Genomic DNA, 12,143 nt, shown 5'->3' on the forward strand with positions numbered 1-12,143 from the left:
TTTGGGCGTGTAAACTCCCCTACTGGGGGTGCAGCCAAAGTTGGTTGCACTCTTCAACCCAGGCCAGTTCCAATCTCCAAATCCCCGTCCGCGCGCCCCGCTGAAATTGCCTTAGACACAGCTTCCCAGGCAACCCCCTCGGGCAATTCCAGGCCCCCTGCGGAGCTCTGGGGGCGGAGTCAGAATCGCTGCTTCCTTCTCTGGGTCAGGCTGGTGTGCAGGGGCGAGGGCTTGCCTGCCGGGTTCGCTGAGCCCGAGCCCGCTGGAGTGAGGAAAACCGGGTCCCTCTATGGCTCGGCACCCGAAAAACGAACTCACAGGCTAATTTCCCAGTTTTTAGCTCTTTGCCTTCCCTCTTGAGTCCCAGCCAGCCAGGGGCGCGGACGCCCGGTGTCCGCGCGGCTCTTTCAGGGGCTCCAGCCACCCGGGAGCTACAATGGTGGCAGGTGTGCCCCCACTCTGAAGTCCAGCCTCCAAGAGCAGCACAAAGAAGCAGTTTGTGTGCTCAGCACCCTGGGACCAGTTGGTGCGAGGGGACCTGGTGTGCAGGTATTTGGCAAGTACGGTCTTTCTATGCACCGAGCAGAGGTTTTTCTCCCCCGAGCGGAGGTTCTTCTGTTTCGGACTCTCTCCTTTTCCCCTCTCACTCCCCGTAGAAGGTAGAGGGGGATCACCTCCCACCCTGGAGTCTCTGATCCTGGCCCGATTTTATCTTCCCCGGTTCGCACTCACGTTAGAAGGCTCTCTCAGTGGATTCTGCGTCCTTTTTCTCCCAATCTCTCAGGTTTTGTAAGGTTTCCAATGGCTTCAGATCTTTTCTGTGTGACGTATGGGTGCGAGTGCAAGTACGGAGCTCCTTATTCTCCGCCATCTTGCCCTCTACTAAGAATAATTTTTCATTTGTCATTATTTCACACTTAAGACAATTCAATGTAGTAGATATTATTACCATCATCTCACTTCTAGCCATATTTTATTAATTTTACTAGATGTTTTAGAAAAGACCGACCTAAGATTTAAACCCTGCCCTGTAAGACATCAGAGCCTGTTTTCCTCTCTCTTATACAGTGTATTAAGTTTCTTCTTCTCCTTGTCTTTTACTTATTCAACTTTAAACTTTTTGAAGCAAAGAGTAGTATTATCATCACAGTTACGTTTCCAGTGCATAGTACAATGTCTTTTATGCAACATATTTTGAGAATACAGAATAAAAGGAGAAGCCTTTGCACCACCCTTAAGTTTCTCATAAAACTAAAGGATAGACATCTAAAAATATACTTTTGGTATAATGAGATAAATGCACTATTATAGATAAACATGATTTGCCATGGGAGTGAAGATGGGGGGCACAGAGCCCAGACTCTGAGTGCTTGGATTCCTAAAAGAGCTGAGACCTGAGTTGAATATGAACAGACTAACTTACTAGTTGCATTTCCACTATTTTTTTTTTAGAGAAGGAAAGAGAGGGTGAAAGTGAGTGGGGATCAGAGAGAGAGAGAAAGAGAGACTGAAAGAGATAAGGTTCACTTGAAGTGGGGTCAAGCTCATCTGATGCAGGACTTGAACTCATGAACTATGGGGTCATGACCTGAGCTGAAGTCAGTTGCTTAAATGACTGAGCCATCCAGGCACCCTCTACTAAGTTTGTCTCCAGGGGAAATTCAAATAATATAATACTCTCCATGACAAAAGATTAAGGATAAACTCCATTCAATTTTTGAAAAATTGGGATGTAAATCCATTGGTCATATTTTTGTTAAAAAATAGTTCCATAAGCTGATATACCATTGCCAAATTACTGTTAAGACATGGTAATTGTTGGGGGTCAAGGACAAGAGTGTAAATACTGATTTTGAAATTTTCATGTGGCAAATGATTATTGGGAGTCTGGTTGAATAAAAGCTCAAAGTCTTCAAGAATAGGCTAGGTTGAAGACTCCTGAAGATTCTTTCCAGACCTGGTAGTCTCTGATCCTCTGTTTTGCCAATGATTTGCTCTGAGAACATAGTAAAATATTCACTGTTTCAATAAATACAAGTAATCATGGTCTGAATAGGAAAAGTAGCATTGTAAGTCAGATAATTGCAACTTTGAGCTAGACCTCAAGGATTTCTAATCTGAATTCAAATGAGCTCCTGAGGTGGGTATCATCAATAGACCCAGCTTCTTAAGGCAAACAGGGCTGCTGTCCTTGGTGCTGACAATGATGTTTACATTGATGCTCTTTGAGTCAGAACAAGAACAAGAGTGAGATGGAGTGGCACAGAGGGAGAGTATGAGCATTAATCTAGACACACTAAACAATTATTTCTCATTCATTTAACTAGTAGACATCACTTTTGCTATGCTAAGTACATATAGGTAGTGATTTTTCTGGGATTTTTCACTTATTAATCAAGTTTATATTTTTTAACAGTAACAAGTTTTTTTACATAAGAGGTTCAAAGTGATTACCCTTCAGTGTTACATTTTCAATGTTGATTTCTCAGTTTGCCATAATAGCTTTTGTGTGCATCTCGTATCAGGTAGTGCCTTCCTTCTATTTCAGCAAATTTAAATACCATTTTACATTATTTCTTAGTGTTCACCTTTTCACAGACATCAGTTCAATTTCTCTGAATTTAAAAATAACTCAAGTTGAAATTAGTCTATCTATGTAAATGGAAATTTGTTATACCTCATTTCTTCCTCTACAACAATGTGGCTGATCCTCCTGTCTGTACTTAATAACAACCCAAATTCCTTAGGCTGATGACATTATTTGTTGGTCAGCATGGAAGAATACTGTGAGTCATTGTCTTTTGCATTTAGTTTTTTAAGTATGATAAAGATTTTGCCTCATTTCTCCATTTTTCTTAACATTTTGCTGATTATAGGTCAGTAAATTTCATACCAGCCACTATCTTTCAGGCTATTTATTCATTTCCCCTTTAACTTTTCTTATGTAACTCTTTTTTTCCCAATTTTTCCCCAGTTTTCTTCAAAATATTTGTCTCTTTCTCTTTGTCCCATTTGTGAAAAAAAAGAAGCTAATCCAGTCTATTCAGTATATATGAGTTTTGGTGGCAATATTTCTATAGTAAAGGGAATGAAAGCTGAAAGCTTTGATGTGGAATTAGGCAGAATAAAGAGCCAGTGCATTGAATCTCTAAACCCACTGAAGAATGCACAGTAAATGCATTCAGGGTCCTTAAAAGTCAACATTGCCTTCCTTATCTTTCTGTAACTAAACTTACTTTTATCAAGAAAATGTTGATTTTTCTGTTTTATTTTCCTCTTTTTTTGGTGTTTCAACCATAATTTTTTTTTATAATTTTTTCCTACTGCAGTTGTATAATATTTCAGTTTCTTTTTTTATGTTTTATTTATTTATTTTTTGAAAGAGAGAGAGACAGCGCAAGCAGGGGAGGGTCAGAGAAAGAGGGAGACACAGAATCTAAAGAGAGGCTCCAGGCTCTGAGCTAGCTGTTGGCACAGAGCCCGATACGGGGCTCGAACCCACAAACCTGAGATCATGACCTGAACTGAAGTTGGATGCTTAACTGATTGAGCCACCCAGGAGCCCCTAATATTTCAGTTTTAACTAAAATTTAAAAGATTTTCTAAATTGGAGCTTATAGGTGATGTATATCATTTCATTATGTCTTTGAGGTCAAAGAGATTGGCATGTAACTTTTGGAGAATGTTCATTTCCATCATAGGGCCTGTCTGTATTAATTTCTTATGCTTGATGGATTTTATTAAATGTTTCATTGCCATCCATTTATTTTCAAAACTGACTGCCTCCATTTCCTTTGAATCAAACAAATAACTACCTTAGTAGGTTTTTCTTTATTCTTAAAAACTCCAGTTTTTAATATATATTCATCTATTCACATGACAATCATTCATGACAATTATTAATAGAGTGCTTAGTAAATATCAGGAATCATACTAAGTCCTGAGGTAGAAATGCTTAAGAAATGGTCCTATATCAAGTGTTCATGCTTTAGCAGAGGTTGCCAGATGAATAAACATAATTATGAGCAGTGTTAATTGAATTGCAACAAAGGTACAAAGTATCATGGGAAAATAGGAAAGAGAACCAATTTATCCACTGGGTCCAGAGCTGGGAACCTTCTGATATGACGTTGAAGAATTGCCCCTACTGAACTAATAGCTGAGCAGGGATTACTGGCACTGATTGTGATACATTTGGTACTAATATGGCTTTGGAGTCAGACAGATCTGGAAACAAATTCTGGACCAGCCACTTTCTAAGCGGTATTCCCTCTAAGAATCAGCTTTTTCATCTACACAGTGGTAGTGATGATACCTGCCTCACATAATGGGGTTAAATAAGATAATCATGTTCATACCTTTTCTTTAAGCTTCTCTGCATGAAATTTAGAGATAACAAGAGCAATGGAAGGACCAAATTCTGAGTTTTGGTGGCAATATTTCTATAGTAAAGGGAATGAAAGCTGAAAGCTTTGATGTGGAATTAGGCAGAATAAAGAGCCAGTGCATTGAATCTCTAAACCCACTGAAGAATGCACAGTAAATGCATTCAGGGTCCTTAAAAGTCAACATTGCCTTCCTTATCTTTCTGTAACTAAACTTACTTATTTACATGCTTAATTTATGATTTTCACTTATGATTTTCACTACAACCTTATTAAGTATATACTATCATTTCTAGTATCCTGGTTGACAAGGAATAATAGAGGAATTTACAGGAGTTTAAGTGTTTTGCCCTAAGAATGTGATTAGTAAAGGATAGAGTAAGAGTTTGAACTCAGATCTGTGGAGCACTGAAGCCCTCGTCTGTATCTAATTTTATACTCTTGCTTTCTGCCCTGTTATGTTGAATTAAGGTTGCCGAGTGTGGTAGACATTGTCCTACAGATTCTGGCTTCTCACATTATAGTCCGTAGCAAGTAGGGAGGCTCAACTGCCATTTTCAGTAAGTAGGAAGGAGAGAGCAGACATCCAGGTCAAGGATTTTCTTTAAAGCAAGTAATATCAAAGTTGCCTCTATCGCTTCCATTCACTTTCCATCAGTGCAAATAGGTCACCACATCTCTTTGTAAGATGGGATGGAAAATTTAGGTTCTAGTTGGATAGCTACTTGCTCAGGAAGGAGAGGAGAATAGATTTGGGGAGACTACCATCAATTTCAATTACAATGCTCAATAAACATCCATTGAATGAGTAAATGAAGAAGAGCAAAGCCTATAAGCAAACATGGTCCCCAAAGAGACAAAGACAAAGCTTGATCCACAAGCCTACAGCCCCAAGTCAGCATGCCGATACGTCTTTCCAGCTAATTCATGCCAAAACACATCTGCAGGCATAGCCACCTATTGTAAGTATCTCTTCACTATAGTGTTTTCCTTTAATCTCTGGCTGTCAACTTTTCTCTCGAATGCAGAATGGGATCGAAGCCACAGAAGAGCTTTTGTGAGCTCCATGGATTATGCTACTCTCTTAAGGAAGACAAAGTGACAGGTTGTACAGCACTTATCTGTATCACCTGTCAGGGACTCTTCATCCTGGGGCAGAGGAGAGTATCAGGAGTTTCAGCTGGTTATTTGTGATCCTCTTACCAGGATGACTCCATTGGCGTTGGGAGTTTCTCTGACACTGGTGGAATGTGGTTTTAGTTCTCCTAAAAAAAGTGCTGGAAGTTTTCTACCTCTGTACTTCTGGACTCTGTCAGATCAATATCCTAGCTGGGAACTCCATCTCCACAACTTCTTTTCTGTAATGTAACACTTTCTTTGTTTCATTAGAGAGTTTTTTTCACAGCCACTGCAGGGGCATGCATTGTATGATGCCCAACTGGTAGCAGATAATTCACCCCACACAGAGCGTGACCACTCTTGTTTGTTGCCTGAGGGTATGGCAGATTCTTATTAATTTCACTGAGGCAACAGCCAGAATTACAATAGACTGTGAATGCAGAAGAGAAAAAGTTACATTTCAGGGGAAGGAGTCAGTGAGGCTGTATTCTTCCAGACTTACCAAGGTGGAACCTTTTTCTCTCACTTGTAAGCTGAAAAAATAAAGAATAACTACTGAAACCTTATATCTCTTTAAGCTCTTTCATTCCTAGGAGCTTAAAGTGACTCTGTAGACCTACATCTCATTTATTTCCACAACATCCCTGTGGAGTCAGAGGCTAGTTTTTCTTTTACTGTCCAGAGGGAAGGTAATGCCCTGAGAACTTAAGTGATTTGTATTCAAAGTCAAAAAGTGAGTCAAATTGTAAAACCAATGTTTGAAATCAAGTGCTCTGCCTCTTCACCCAGGGGCTGCTTTAAGATGATAGTATTTGGGGAAGAAATATAGCTGGGAGAACTCAAAATATATGACAAAGATACACATGTCAAGTTATATCAAGATTCAGATCTGATAATGTTACTTAGTTCACAGATTTAAAAACATGCTCCCAATGACTTGACAATATTTAATGATGTGAACTGTTCTCACTCCCTTAAGCTACAGGCACAGGGATCATTATTCTGTATTTAGATTGGAATGATGCCCTGAAATCAGAGTTCCTAAATAGCACTAATGATTTCACATATTTCAGGAAGAATGGGGGACAATGGCCATGCACATAATTGATGCTCATTAAATTGTTGTAGAATAGTTATTATAACAAATTTAAAAGTGGATCTAGATTCACTTATAGATTTGTCAGGTTGGAGCAGGGTCTCCTTAGCTCCTATGATACTTTGTGCATATTAGGAAAAGTGCTTCTCTTCCAGGTGGACACAGCCCTAGGCCAGGGTACATAGCTTGGTGAGCAGAACCTTAGCTGATTTCAGCCTCATTTATCTATCTCCTCAACTGGATGCTGTTTGTGGCAATCTAGGGATAGAACAATACCCTTCAGAGTCATCTGGTCTACTTTCCCTCATTCAGGAAGTATAACATCATGCCTACCTCACAATAGAGGTGAATCTATTTTTAAAGACCTCTTGGAAAGATATTTTCACAACCCCATCAGTCACTCATAATAATATTCTGGCCTCCACGCACGTTGCACTCCCTCTGGCTCTGACCTTAGTTCTCTAGTTGCTAATGCCATGACTGCAATGTCCCCCAACTTGTGGAAAGCTGCAGGCCACATAGTTGTTGAGTATCTAGTATACTCATGACCTGAGACCCTCATGCATGGTAAATCCTCTTTACCATGGACAATGGGAGGGGAATTTAATTGCTTTGGATGATGATGGACCATCTTCTTCATTTTGCTTCTGAAGTCTTGTCAGAAGCATTTTCTACTTCATTTGACATTCTAGGATCCTTTCCCTATATCCACTTGGTCCTTCAGTTTCTACTTCTTTCCATATTATATCCTGTGTTTCCATCTTTTAACACTTAATAATTCTCCATTGTACTTCAAGGTCATCAAGGGTAAGAATTGTGTATGCATATAGTCTCATTGATACCATGTAATGCTGGGCACTAGAGATATCGACTGGACACTCTCTTTCTATGTATATGTATTGAATTAATGAATCAGTGAATGAATTAATGAATTATACTCAGTTGCTCTTGAGAGGACCTAGCAAAATATACCTCCATGTTACAGACTACTGGAAGATGAAGGGTGGAAAAGATATTCATTATATACACATTACCTTGTAACATGGCCAAAAGTCAACATCTTCTCAGGCAAATGGGCAATACTTCTGTACTTGATAACTTTCAAATTTGTAGGTGCTGGAAGGTGTTAAGACTATAGCTTAATTGAAATTCTCTAGCTTCTTCAATTGTCAGAACTAAATGCTATTCTGAGAGGGAGCTCTATATTCCCATGGTAACAGGGCTCCATTAAAGGCATGACATCACAAAGCTGTCCTTGTTTGAGGACACCTGGGAATTTCGAGTATAGACAGAAATATCCTTAAAGGCAAATTATACATACGTATTCTGTGCAATTATGTGCACATGCATAGATATGCCTAATTTAGCCACACCTTTCATTTGGTCTCATTTATCATTAGACTTTTAACGACTCAAATCTCAAGTGTGGATGTCATTCAAGGTGCTTTATCTTCTTAAAGGAGAGTCATCTAAATTTTGGAATAAATATCTACCATTAGATAGATGGTGCTGCTCTGGGGCAGAAAAGAAAAAAAATCAAATCCCTTCCTTGTCTACTTATTATTACTTGTAGCACAATTAAAGGAGTTTTGATTCTTAACACGCCCTCTAAAATGGATAAGTACGTTGTCTTTGTGCAAAATTATCCAGCACCGTGCAGCTGACTGGCTATTCATGACATAGGTCAGTTCCAGCGATGTGCCTGAAGGGATTGTACAGACAACCTGGCAAGGTCACCATGAGTGACTTTTATGTCTTTCCTTTCCTGGTTAAAAAAATTAGTCAAAATACTCAACAATTTGTTATTTTGTAGATGCCTCTAAATACTTGGCACAGTATCTGAAAAAGGAAAAGATTTAAAAGAAAAGAAGAAAACAGAAGGGTCAATGAATTTGAGAATGATCTTGATTAACTCACCATTGGAATAATCCCTTTGCTTAGTTATGGATCCCTCCCTATCAGAGACCATGCTTTTAATGTGTCCACTTTCATATTACACAATGCTGCCAGGAAAGGCACAGGCAGACTGGATTAGCTCTGAGTATGTAGGAAAATATCACAAGGTGAAAGGCTGGCTATGAAGTTGGTTAGCTCATAAATAATACAAACTTCACAGGATTTGTAAGACGAAAATGGGAACAATTTGCATAGCTTGTGTTGTACGAACAAGTGTGTCTAAGCGTTTACGCAGGCTGAAGAGATACTTCAAGCTGGAGTATTTGCCAAGGTAACTTATCTCTTGGGGTGCTTTTAAAGATTCTTGCTGTGCTTCCCTCCATCCAGCCCCCCCAACCCCCCGTAAATTCCTTGGAATTGTTTAAAGGTGTGAGGCTGAACGCTTGGCTTTGTTTATGACAGTGAGTCAAACAGAGTTCTCTGAAATGAAACTCTAATGCTGTTTTTCCGAAATGATATTTACGTAGGGTCCCTTCATTGACATTCACACTTTGGTTTTGAGAAACAATTTGCTACATTTTCTCCATTTCAAATGAGTCCTGAGCAGTGGTCTGCATGAGGATTTTCCTGAGGGCTAGGTGAACAAAATATCTGAGGATCAAAAATTACTTTCTCTGTGTCTGTTAAATCCCATACATTTCTAAGTTAATTTTCCCCCCAGTGGAAAAACATGCTCATCTAGAAAATTAAGCTGGAAGGAAACTTGGAAAACATAGAATTCAATCCCTTCATTTTCAGAAATGAAACGAAGCAAGAAGAAACTAAGCCATGCCTCTAATTTGTGGCAGAACCAGGGCAAGAAACCAGGAATCCCAGCTACTAGTTTGTTTCTAACACGACACACATACAGTATACGTATGCCTGTAATATATGTGTATGTATATTCCTGCATCTTAGCAATAAACTACTCACATTTATGTATATATATAAATATAGTTTGAATTCTAATTGTATCTAACCCCTTATGCTTCGAAATATGTGGTCTGTGGACCTGCAGAATTGCCATCACCAGGAGCTTGTTAGAGATGAAGAATCTCAGGCTCTACCTGAAACCTACTGAATCACAACCTGTAGTCTAATAGGATCCGCAGGTGATTCATATGCATTAAATTTGAGAAGCACTGTTCTAACAATTCCTGGATTTCTGTAATAATGAAGTACAGTGATTCAGAGTCCAGAGATAATCCAAAACATTCATTATATATGTTGATTTCTCATCTCTCTTTTCTCTCTTGCACCAAATTTTACAGTCACTTCTAGCTGCCACAAAATAAAATGATGTTGAAATCTATCATGTCCATTCCATGCTTGCCTTTTGGTAGGAAGGCTTGCCTTCAGTTCAGATTCTGCTTTCCTCTATTCAAATAATTCTTGCTAATAGGTATTGCCTGTGTGATCTGTGCCCCAGAGTATACTAAGTACCTTGCATCCATTATCCCTTTTGATCCATGCAAAAATGGTATGAGGATAAATGATCATAATCTCCATTTTCCGGAAGAGGAGACTGAGGCTGAAAGAGATAGGATGTGTCAGAGCTTGGACTCAAATTGAGATTTAGCTCTTTTAGTGTATGAAAGTTAATCGCAACATACGTTGCTTCTGCAATTCAAATTTCTAATTTGCTTTTTCTCTCAAGCATGTATGCCTCTAGAAAATTAAATTATCTTACCAAGTAAAAACCAGAAGTCAAACTTAGCACATGGTGGGCACTTAAGAAATACTTGGTGAATAAAGGTATGAATGAATGAAAAGGCCCACGTCTCCCTGATGAGAAAGCACATGGTCTCTCTGTAACACTAAGAAAAGGGGAGATGTCCAGCAGAAGAGATATTTCCCATTTTAAGGCAGCTTGTGTTTCCCTGGGGTCCCTAATCCCTTTCCCCTCTTTCTGCTTTCCTTTGCTTTTCTTTGCTCTGTGTATTACTACAAATGCCCTACGGTTTTTCTACATTTTCAGTTTTTATTCTTGTTCTCTGGTCTTACGTAGTAGTCTGCCTGGGGGACTGAGGCCAAATCTAGTGTTATTCTTGGAGCCCCTGAGCTACTACTTCAGGGATTCCAAGAGAGTCCCATTAACCCTAATCCTCTCCCATTTCCAGGGAATTTAGGAGCTCGAGCATCAAACTTTAGGTTAAGATTCTATGTTATTAGGCTTTTGCACACAGTATCAGTGAAAGATCAAGGATCAGTCCCTGAGGAGGAAAGAAAAATATAGGGATGCTGAATGCCTGGGACTAAGAGGGATGGGGGTAAGGAAAAATGAAGGCTGATCCACTTGAGAGGTCATTCTGGGAGAACTGAAGATAAGTGGCCTGTTACCCACTTTAAAGCAGTGCTGGCTCCGAAGACGTAAAGGGTGGTGGGGCCGGTGCAGGACAGGGGAGCCCTCCTGCCCTGAACGCTGGCCTGGACGGTGTACCTGCACCCTTGTTGGGATTCGGTACAAGAAGACAAGAGTCACGCCAGTCTGGGTCTCATTTCCTGAGTTATAAAGCAATGCGGTTTAGGCGTTTATTTCCTTTTGTTTGGGAGGGTTAAGAAAAGGGACTCTAAATTAGGAAAGTGGCAAGCTGGGTTCTGAGGGACAGGCTCAAAAGGGCCAAGTAAGGAGCATACAGCTTGCATCTGCTTGGACGGTTTGGCCTGTGGTCTCCTCCCTGGCGCGGGCCCTTCATTCTTGACTTTGGGGAATAGCTCCCCTTGGCACATGACTCCACAGCACCAGCTGATCTCAGAGTTTCAGAGGCTCTGTGCCATGTAAGTTCCCAGCATATATGACCGCCTGCAGGACGGGAAGGTGATAGGAACACCTAGCCTAAAGCGTGCTTTGGAATTTTCCAGAGGCACTTTTCAAACCTCTGAGCTGCCAATGGTGATCTGAATGTCATCTGCTATTTTACTATTTTTACTTTGTAAATGATTAATATGTTAAAAAGAGTCCTTGCCCCATATGCGTTCATCTGGTGTGTGTGTGTGTGTGTGTGTGTGTGGTGTGTGTGTGTGTTTGACTTAGTTTCTAGGGTGGAAAAACATCTTTGCAAACAAATTTATGGTCCTTCAGCTAGGAATATATGAGAAATTGATTTAAGTCTCCTCATTCATTCAACCCAGATATGTGGAGCATGAGCGGCTTTATGCAGGAGTTGGAGATAAAGATAAGCAAAATACAGCCTCTGCTTTTAAGGAATTCCTAGTGGAGTGAAGAGGAGGTAGGTATGCAAACAGGTAATTGGAATACCGTGTGACAAATGATATAGTGGAGGTGGCAATAGAGTATTATGGGAACACGGAGGAGGGAGGGGCAGGCTCTGTTTGGGAAATTAGATGGTTTCACGGAAAATATGCTATCTGCAGATGGTGAAGCTGCAATACTTAATTTCCACATTATATCTCCAACTTTAGATGACATTTGATTGTTTAAGGGCTCAGTAACAAATCTTTCCCTTTATCTGTGTCCCTCTGTAATAGAGCAAACAATTATAATCAAGTGAAATGCATCAAAGCAAATAGTGTAGGGTTAAAAGTAAAAGCCACTCTTTGCTGATGTGGGTCGGCTCCTGGCAGCTGCAGAGAGCACTTAATTTTAT

The 12,143-nt window shown here is 40.0% G+C and overlaps 1 long non-coding RNA gene across 1 annotated transcript; it reads right to left on the reverse strand.

Annotated features, from left to right (window-relative positions):
• Positions 1–6,006: 6,006 nt before the first annotated feature.
• On the reverse strand, positions 6,007–7,762 carry LOC120222803. The gene is made up of 2 exons (XR_005526119.1): positions 7,635–7,762; positions 6,007–6,037 (listed from the first exon to the last, which is right to left on the reverse strand). It is a non-coding gene; the product is annotated as an uncharacterized LOC120222803 (long non-coding RNA).
• Between the last annotated feature and the right edge of the window lie 4,381 nt (positions 7,763–12,143).

Source organism: Hyaena hyaena, unplaced genomic scaffold, assembly GCF_003009895.1.
Source record: "Hyaena hyaena isolate Hyena2069 unplaced genomic scaffold, ASM300989v1 scaffold_912, whole genome shotgun sequence".
Classification (NCBI taxonomy): Eukaryota; Metazoa; Chordata; class Mammalia; order Carnivora; family Hyaenidae; genus Hyaena; species Hyaena hyaena.